Source organism: Patella vulgata, chromosome 8 (genome assembly GCF_932274485.2).
Source record: "Patella vulgata chromosome 8, xgPatVulg1.2, whole genome shotgun sequence".
In the NCBI taxonomy this organism is placed as follows: domain Eukaryota; kingdom Metazoa; phylum Mollusca; class Gastropoda; family Patellidae; genus Patella; species Patella vulgata.
The window spans coordinates 17,828,197-17,837,855 of record NC_065886.2 but is presented as its reverse complement, the minus strand read 5'-3'; the positions used below and the strand labels follow the sequence as shown (position 1 = coordinate 17,837,855).

General features: G+C 35.2%; 1 long non-coding RNA gene across 1 annotated transcript; it reads left to right on the top strand.

Annotated features, from left to right (window-relative positions):
• Positions 1-5,873: 5,873 nt before the first annotated feature.
• On the top strand, positions 5,874-9,341 carry LOC126830836 (uncharacterized). The gene is made up of 3 exons (XR_007683995.2): positions 5,874-6,215; positions 6,777-6,896; positions 8,166-9,341. It is a non-coding gene; the product is annotated as an uncharacterized LOC126830836 (long non-coding RNA).
• The last annotated feature ends 318 nt before the right edge of the window (positions 9,342-9,659 follow it).

The window sequence follows — 9,659 nt, the reverse complement described above, 5'->3', positions numbered from 1 at the left end:
GAGTGACAATATTAAAATATAGGCCTATATTCAAAAATCTCCGTGTCGATAGACTTTTTTCCTTTTTTTAGTTACTTCAAAAAAACACACTACAAACAAAATAATCATTTCGGCATCCGATATAAGAAAATTTAAAATATTTCTATTGCGGTGTTTCCTAATTTTCATTCGAGAAAGGAGGATTTGAAAGAAAAAAATCAGGATTCATCACAGATTTGTCGTAATTAAATCCTATTTTAAATTTCTTGCCAATGTGGTAACAAAACCATGAACGACATGAGCAAGTATAAAAAGGGCGGTGAAGCGATTGCGTCCATGATGTTAGAAGATAAATCAATAACAATAATTAATGTTCGATACGAGAAAGGGCACAGCAACTGACAAGTTAGTAATACAGTATTTAAAATGAAATGAAATGAAATGGGGTTTAACGTCCTATACTGTTCTGCTAATGAAGACGGGACAGTATTTAAAGTGAATAGTGAATGAGAGAGGGAAATGGGGTTTAACGTCAACTTGACCCAAACTAGGTCATTTCTTTTTTAAAACATGGTTCAATTTTAGGGGATCTTTAGCAGTGTGTATGTGGGGGTGGGGGCGGAAGAAACCCCACGAGGTTGGACAGGCGACCCTACTTCTTGTCACGTACGGAATGCCCAGTCCCCAGTCTTTAAAGGACAGGCTTTATATATACTCTTAAAACAAGTAGGGGATATTGAAATGCAAATACCTATGCAGGTTGTGATGTGATAAAATAGTCATGGACACTTGACATGCTTTGAGAGTATGTTCACAGATAAAGAACTGGGGCCTGTTTCACGAAATTTTAACTAAGATAAAATCCGTATTTTAGTAATTTGATTGGATAATATGAGATTGATTTTAATGCTTAGGCAATCATAATTTAAGTATCTACTAAAATTTGGATTTTATCTTTAGTTAAAGTTTCGTGAAACAGGGCCCTGAGCTGCACATGCGACACACAATAACGCCATACACGTGGGAGGGGTTCATTGTCAAATTTGACACTTCAAGGAAGGGTTGGTGAAAACTGCCGCGTGCTGGTTTATCTATTCATGTTTGCTTTCCTATCGGTTCTTGCATAAGATTTATTGTTTAGCGTATCTTTTCTTTAGTGTGTTACGTTTAATTTGATCCGGAGACGTGTTCGTCGACGTCAACGTCAACCGACAACACTGCACGAATTGGCCGTGGCACTGCAAGAGGAGTGGGTCAGATTGCACCAAATCGTGATTAGAAGTTGATTAGGAGCATGCCACGACGAATTGCTGAATGTCTGAGGATTGGTGGAGCAATAACTCATTATTCATTATTAAAATCAAAAACGTCCATTTTCACTTTTGACGGTGTATCTCTTTGCGAGTGAAATAGGGCCGTCAGATAAGCCGCCCATATGACCTGTTTATGTTCATGTGTGGGCAATTGGCCTGTTATTAACATACACTGGTTACCTCTAATAAAAACAGCAGTGCATTTCCGCAGTTTTGTATTGTTTCTGAATATCCCCTACTTTTTTTTGAAGAGTATAATATATTCAATTTAACAGAGATGAATATGTTTTGTTTAATATTGAAAATATGATTTTACAGGTAGGCCTATTACTCGAATTTGGTAAGAGTTGGAAATTTAACACGGAAAATCATTAGTCGGGGGTGGGGGTAAACTCCATTTCATTTTCATTTCGGTTCATCTTGTCACCCCTATGCTGAATATCGATAGGTTTCATCCTCTCATGATCACAATGCTTAAATTGTCACCAAATTTTTTAAAAAATACATCAGCTGCCAAAGGCTGTATCTTCTATCGCGTTGACAAGTCAATATTGGTGAGGTACGGATGTAATACGTCCATACTGAAATGTCGGACTATACAAATCCGAATTGTTTGAAATAAGGATTTTACCGTTTTGGGAGAAAGAATGCAAATCATTTATCTAACGATTGAAATATCTTATTATCACATCTTTCGATCCCGGTGTTCGTCGAGAAAATACGCCAGAGTTTTCCAGACGAAAAACTATAATTCCTTGTACACTTTGATGTGCACGTAAAAGAACCCCTGGCTAATTTAAGTACCATGTCGTGTACATTTTTTGTCGTGGTTGTTTCAGTCTTTCCATTACTTACTTTTTGATCGCGAGAATGAAAAAAGATAATCATTTGCATAAAGGTTCTGAAGATAAAAGATAAATCACATTTTAAAGTAGCTAAGTCTCTAACGCAATATCATCCAAAGTCTTACACGTTGAAAACACGAATTATTTGTCAATTCAAATCAACATTAATGTTGTGATCTTACCAGGAAAAGGTCGGCTTCTGGTATCCAATATTTAAGACAAAATAAACATTTTACCATTGGTACACGAATCGTTTACCATAGTGCGTTTCAGCGTCATTTGTAACAAGTGACCAGGAAGAACGAGGCTAGACATATTCCACAACTCATGTCAAGCGGTGACGCCATATCTTATCTGGAGAGCATGCACAATAGACTGGAATAATCAGACGCTAAAATTTGCCAGTCGGTTGAGACTCATGCCGTATTTCGCTGGACATAACTGATTTGAAATTAGAGTCAAAACGGAAACAATTGAATGTAAATCAGTTTATATACAATCAGATTACATTATTATATGCTTTGCGACCCATTTGGGTCAATTTCTAGATCCCAAATATTAGCGATTTAGCTTCTTTAATGAGTGAGTATACGACCGAGAAAAATACAAAATCAATACTGCCTCCTCGGCCTTCCGTAGTATGATCGGTCATTATAATGCCCGAAAGATCAAGACTACGTTTCCGTTAAAATGGCTTCCACGTGTTGATGAAATTATGTTGTAACAATAAAACGAAGTATATGTAGTGGGGAATAAGTCAATATGTCGATATATCATGATGAAATAGAAATAGAAGATATGGAATATGACGAGGAAACAGAAACGTACTATTATCCGTGTCCATGTGGAGATAAATTTGAAATATCAAAGGTACAATAATGTCTACTTTTACTTTTCACTGTTTCCAGTACTGTGAGTGTTCAGTCTCTGTTTTTTGAGAAATTTATACGCTCACATTTTCCTGTGGACATATCATGTCGTCCCCCCTATGTGTTTGTGGACACTCTACAGATTACAAATTTTATCCGATTTTGACGAAACTTAAAATATATGTATATAATATATCCTATATTATTCAAGAGACAAGCCATATTGACATCACCTCGGACCATAACTAACTTCATGGATTATTTCCCCAGATTGTACGAAAAAATCGCTGTATTTGACAAAATGAGGTTTATATCATGTATATTAAATGTAAGTTATTTTTAATACACCTACAGACTGGAGAATATTGATATTATAACTACATATTATAATTTATAATTTCGCCTCTTAACAAAAACCAGAAAACACTAACACATATCTCCGATATTGAAGAGTCTTCATTGGCTACCAGTTAGTGAACGAATAAAATTCAAAATCCTACTCATAACCTTCAAAGCCTTAAATGACAAAGCTCCTGAATACATAAAAGACCTTCTCATTACGCATGGTCCCACTAGAAACTTACGATCAACGAATAAAAATCTATTGACGGCCCCAGCTGTCAATCTTGAGATAGACCGCCGTTCATTCGCATACTCGGCCCCTTTTCTATGGAATTCATTACCCTTGTCAGTTAGGCTGGCCAAGTCTGTAGAAAGCTTTAAATCTCAGCTTAAAACTCATCTTTTCAACCAGGCTTATTCTTGTCAGTAGTGAATGACTTTGTTCAGACATGAAAAAGCACAATAGAAACTGCCATAAATTATTTTTGCGCTATACAAATTGAGACTTATTATTATTATTATATAAGTTGAATCACAGAATTCCCAAACTGTTTATTCATTCATTAAGAACTTTGCACTGCAGTGATTTTCAGTGTGAAGGGTTAAAGGACACTAATTTTAAAACTGAACCGTTGTCAGCATGTATATGACATCTTATATGTTAATGGTAAATCTTAAATCAGTATTTCAAATTCGATGTGAAATTTGGACAATGGGAGGATAAGCCTGATCAGTTATTCAAGATTTCTTTTCATCTCTTGTAAAATGTGGGCATATTTTGCATGGCTTTGCATGGCAAATGAATAGTCCACATTATTTGTTTTTTTATAATTTTCTCAAATACTGAAGCATTGTGGATGTGTATTTTCATCACTCATTGATGTCAGTGGCCCGTCAACACTTACGTACAAATGCCTTATTACCGCGACAGTTATCTATACTTTTTTAATGGAAGTTGGTATGTCATGATAAGTAAAAAAACTCATTTTCTCTTTTAGGAAGAATTAGAAGATGGTGAAGATGTAGCTAAATGTCCCAGTTGTTCTTTATTAATAAAAGTTATTTATGATCCTGTAAGTCGGCATATTATTTATTTCTTTATAGGTGTATGTAGGCACAGATATCACTATTAGCTACAAGTAATTTTTCGACTGACAGGTTTTTAACGTGTTCTTCCTCAAGAAAGTCTACTGTTCTACACTGACTAGGCTAATGAAGACGGGAATACGCTGTAGAGTGTGCTATGTATGATGAAAATTTTGCCCAAACAACAGCACTACAGCCTACCTTTATATCAAATTCCAACAGCAAAGTTTTTTTTTAAGTGCACGTCAATATGTACACAGGACCTCGGTTTTTAATCCCATCCGAACGACTATACATTATCCCTTGTTTTGCACCACTGACCTTTCCAGGCCAACACGGCATAATTAGATCTTCTGGTAAAGTCTGTAAGTGTGCCTGATTAGTGGATGAACGTTTGTTTAGTGATTAGACACAATTAGAGCTTCTTAGGTGTGACATCTTGCTTATTAGCATATATGTGTCATTAAGTTTAGACTAACTTGTGGATGATGCCTGTGATGTAGGTAGGTTAACTCATGAAGTAGAGCCTACAATACTTCACTTATTGCAAAAATCTGAACACCCCTTTCACAAAAAGCATATTAATTGTTTTTGTTTTACTAAAGTGAATGCGAAATAGTTTTTAGATAGGCCTACTGTGAATTTTTGACGTTATTCCTTTCCTTCATTTAATTACAGGAAGATTTTGCTGGTGATGAAGAAACTGTGACTGTAACTAAAACAGAACTGGCTCTAGCTTAAATCTATAGTATATTTGTGTTCATTTTATTTAATCAAGGTTAGTGGAACTTTTATACTTTCATCTATAAAAATATATACTTGTCTAAAAAATGATAATAATAAAAATAATGAATATTTATATTGCACGCATTCCATCCAAACAGTATCTTTAGCTCTTTATATTGTAATTGTAAAGAGATCTCAATTATTAGGAATTCTTTCTGTGTAATCAATTAAATTACAATTAGTTGAAAGGAGATACCAGTACATCTGATTACTTTTGTTATTGGTTACAGCTGATTAAAGATTACGATTACCCCAGGTCTGGATGATATGCTATGTTATTCTGAGTAGTGAAATTATACTTTTCTATACTGACTGGGCTTATGAAGACAGGATTACATCAAACCGTGTGCTATAAGGTACAGCAGCACTACAACCCACACTTATTTCAAGGTCCAGCGCGTCAATATGTACACAGGACATTGGTTTTTCGTCCCATCCGAATGACTAGATGTTGTCCTTGTCATGCCCTCTGTCCTGCATCACTGCCAAGGGGAAACTGTGCCAGAAAATCCTGAGAAACTTTCTTGGCCAACGTCAGGAGTGAACCCAAGACCTTCTGGTTAGCTAGCCAGCATCTTTATCACTGAGCCACCTCATATGTTATTGTAAATAAAATTGAATATATTTATGTTACTAGTTCAATTATCTTTTAGACTTACAAGATGAGTGAAGAATATATAAATATATCGGATGGGGAGGAAGAAATGAGACAACTGTTTCAAGAGAGTTGTGTTCGTAGTAATAAAAACGCTGTGTCTGGCCGTGATACAAACCAAGACAGTATCACACCAGCAGACAATGGTGCTAATAATAGTAATGTGTCCTCACAAAGTGAAAGTAAGAAAAAGACTCCTAGAAAGAGTGCAAACTCGAGACAGAGATCAAGTTCTAGTACAAGTAAGGGAGAAGGATCAAGTAGATCAAGTAGTTCGCGAAAGGGGAGACAATCCAAGACCCCATCAGGATCTCGACATGGAAGAGATAGTCGTGGAGAGGTATTTGTCATAAATTTTATGTTTATTTTCAGTAAATAGAAGATTCTAAAGTTTGGAATAAATATTTTATGTGTCTTCAAAAAAATTATCTCCCTTTAACTGTATAACGTGAGAAAGAAATTGTTACAAAATTCTTATTGCTCCCATTGTAAAATTGTTCTTACCCCCTAAAGAAACTGTAGATAGCTAATATTAGTATTTAATGGACTTTCATTAGGCTGGTTTGAAATGCAAATAAAACAGTTTAGGTTTATTTCTTTGCAGTTCTAAGAAATGGACTTTAATTATAGTCAATACCTTATACCTACCTCCAAACATGCAAATTTTATCACATTCTGTAGGATAGACGAATGTGTTATTTACCCTAGCCTGTTATCAACCAGGTGGCTGTAGATTTCCAACATATTTCCAAGTTTCCATTTGCTTGAAATTTTACGGTTTTAACAACATTTTGACATATCATCTATACGTTTCCAGTTGCTTGAAAGTTTATGGTTTTAACAATTTTTTTTAATTCATTTTCTGTTGTGTGAAATTTTTTTTCCAATTATTTTGAAACAGGGTGAATACAGTACATCACCATGTAAAGATTCCCTACCAACTTTTACCAGTGATATACATGTAACAGATAACAGTTTTAAACTTAGTTTACTTGATGAGGTGTTAACAGAGAAAAAAATGGTAAGTCTTAAATATTAGATTAATTCTTCAGTAGCATTTAGAATTCAAGCACATTAAGTGGAATGAAATGAGTTTAACGTCCTACTCTTCTGCACCAATGACGGAGCTAATGAAGACCGGCATACGACATACAGTGTGCTATGAGAGAAATTTTGCCCGGACAGCGGCCAATGTGTACGTGGGATCTCAGATTTTCATCCCATCGCAGTGAACCAGTGATGAGGGGGAACCACGTCCGAAAATCCTAATGAACTTTCTCGGTCAACACAGAGATCGAAGACATGACCTCCAGGTCAGCGAGCCAACTTCTTACTCACTGCACCTATTCAACCTCATAGGTTTTCTCTGAGTACAGACACCCAATCTTGCTAGAAAATACTGGATTACCCCAAAAACACCCATGGGGCAAGCACTGGACAAAAATGTCAGGATATCACTAACTGGCAACCCAACTGTTGTCTGCCAGCTTATTGTGTGTTAGCTAGCGTTTTTTGGGAAATTGATGTGTGTCAACGTACAAAAGACTCTGCAATTAAACAGCAGAAAAAGTTCACAGAAAATAATAAAGAATTTACTTAGGCCTCAACATGTATAATAAATGGACAGTAAGTAATGAAAAATACATTCTGAAAAATGGACCCTCCCACTATGAATTGAGTTGACAGAAATGTCCAACAACAGTGTATTTATAGCTTGAGGTATCTGCCCGTGAAAAAAAAGTTTAGAGAGGGATTTGAAGCAAATTTTTGATAAATTAATTAGTTTGAACATGTTTTTAGTCCAGGGGGATCACGTGGCTAAGTGGGTAAGACGCTGGCTCGCTAGCCTGGAGGTTGGTTGTTCGATCCCTGCATCGGCCGAGAAAGTTCATCCAAATTTTCCGGCGTGGTTCCCCCTTGTCAGTGATGCAGGATGGAGGGCCTGACAAGGACAGCCGTCTATTCCTTCGGATAGTCCAAATATATCATCAAATCACACAGTTTGTACACTGGAAATTATCTTTAAACCTCTGGCCAGTTAATACTGCACTATTTAGCACAGTATGGGCATCAATTTTCAACTATTGTCGAATATAACTATACGAGTCATGGGTACACCCACAGATTATGAAATTTTCAAATTCTTCAGGTTAGATTTGTCTTTTTAAATTCAAATTAGTCAATTCTTAATAAGACCTGAACAAAAATTGAAAAAAGGCACACATGTATTTTTCAATGCTTGGCAAATTCTATTTTAATAATTTGTTGGTGTTTTTTTGTTTTAATTCAGGCACTGATGAAATCACCTGAGGTTGTTAAGTTTTTAAAAGAGCAACAATCTGGTATGTTAGCAACAAGTAAACAGAAATATGAACCGAGTGGATCCTGACATAATCATATTCTTATAATTTCATTTGTAAACATTTTAATATTTGAGAATTTGTATATAAATTCCTGTCATTAATATATATACAGACTCAAGTGGAATATGTGGATTTCAGCTTTACTAAGTAATCATTTAGCCAGTTGAGGATAATTGGCAAAATGTAATGCAATAAACTGAATTGTTAAACATACATTATACAAGAGCTAAATCTGCCTATTGCAGGTCTTTCTTTAGATCTGAAATGTTATATAAACTATTAAATAGACATTTATTAACATGAAAAGCCAGTAATCAGCTTTCTATACCATCGGATATCTCCTATGTTAAGTATATTAGAACAGTTCAGCCATATTTTGATTTAATTCAAAAATGGAGAAGCAAGGCTTAGCTTCGAAGAACAACTAGTACGGTGGTTGCAATTAATGCACACATCTTGTTAAACCTTCAAAGGCTAATATCTTCGCTCGCAATAGAGTAATTTGGATGAAAGTGAAATATTTTGTTACCACACATTACTTAATGTAATATTCACTACAATCACTGATAAGGATGACATCGATGCGACTTAATGAGCCACAAATACTTTTTTCCTCCGACAAATTAAATTCTAAAACATTTTTTTTTTTATGTATTAGAAAAATAAATAAAGACGCTTGACGTATTTGTAGGTAAAAATTATTTCCTATTTAGTGTAAATGGGTATTAAAATGAGTAAAAGGCGCCATTCGCCCGAACCAGTAAGGTCTTATGTAAACAATGCACGCGCCAATGATTGATGCTGCGTGATGAGAAGTCACGTGTTGAAGGTAGTCATCTTTTACAGAGATATTAGATGACTTTCGTAATCCTCCGTGAAACAGATTGCCCTTTATGATGCAGTTAACATTGATGTTGTATGGGTTTTTTATTCACTGTATCTGTATTAAATTAAATGTATGTTGTCAATACAATGTTTTTTTCATCTTTGTATATTTGACATGTGTACATCGTTTTCAAGGGAAGTAACTCTACATAACGAACATATTCTTTAATCTGACATTTCAACAAATTTTGTAGGAATCTAAATTCAGTGTATAATGTAGCAGGCTTGTTTTGTTTTTAAAATCTTTTATCAGATAAATAAGTTCAATGGATGAATTCAACAAAAGTCGGTGGTTCGAACAGTTATTTGTCTTATCAGATGGTCAACTTGCTATTTGTCATTCTGAATAACTTCCAGCAGAGAGGCTCTTTTCACATTTTAATGAGCAAGACAAAAGTCACTTATATGGGCTGGTGGTCAACTGCTGGAAAGTATATGTAAATGTCTAACTGGTGACTGATGCAATCATTCATTTTTCGGTAGCATCAAATTTGACAGGGTGGTTTTAAACTTTTGTTCATAACCGTTTGATCACA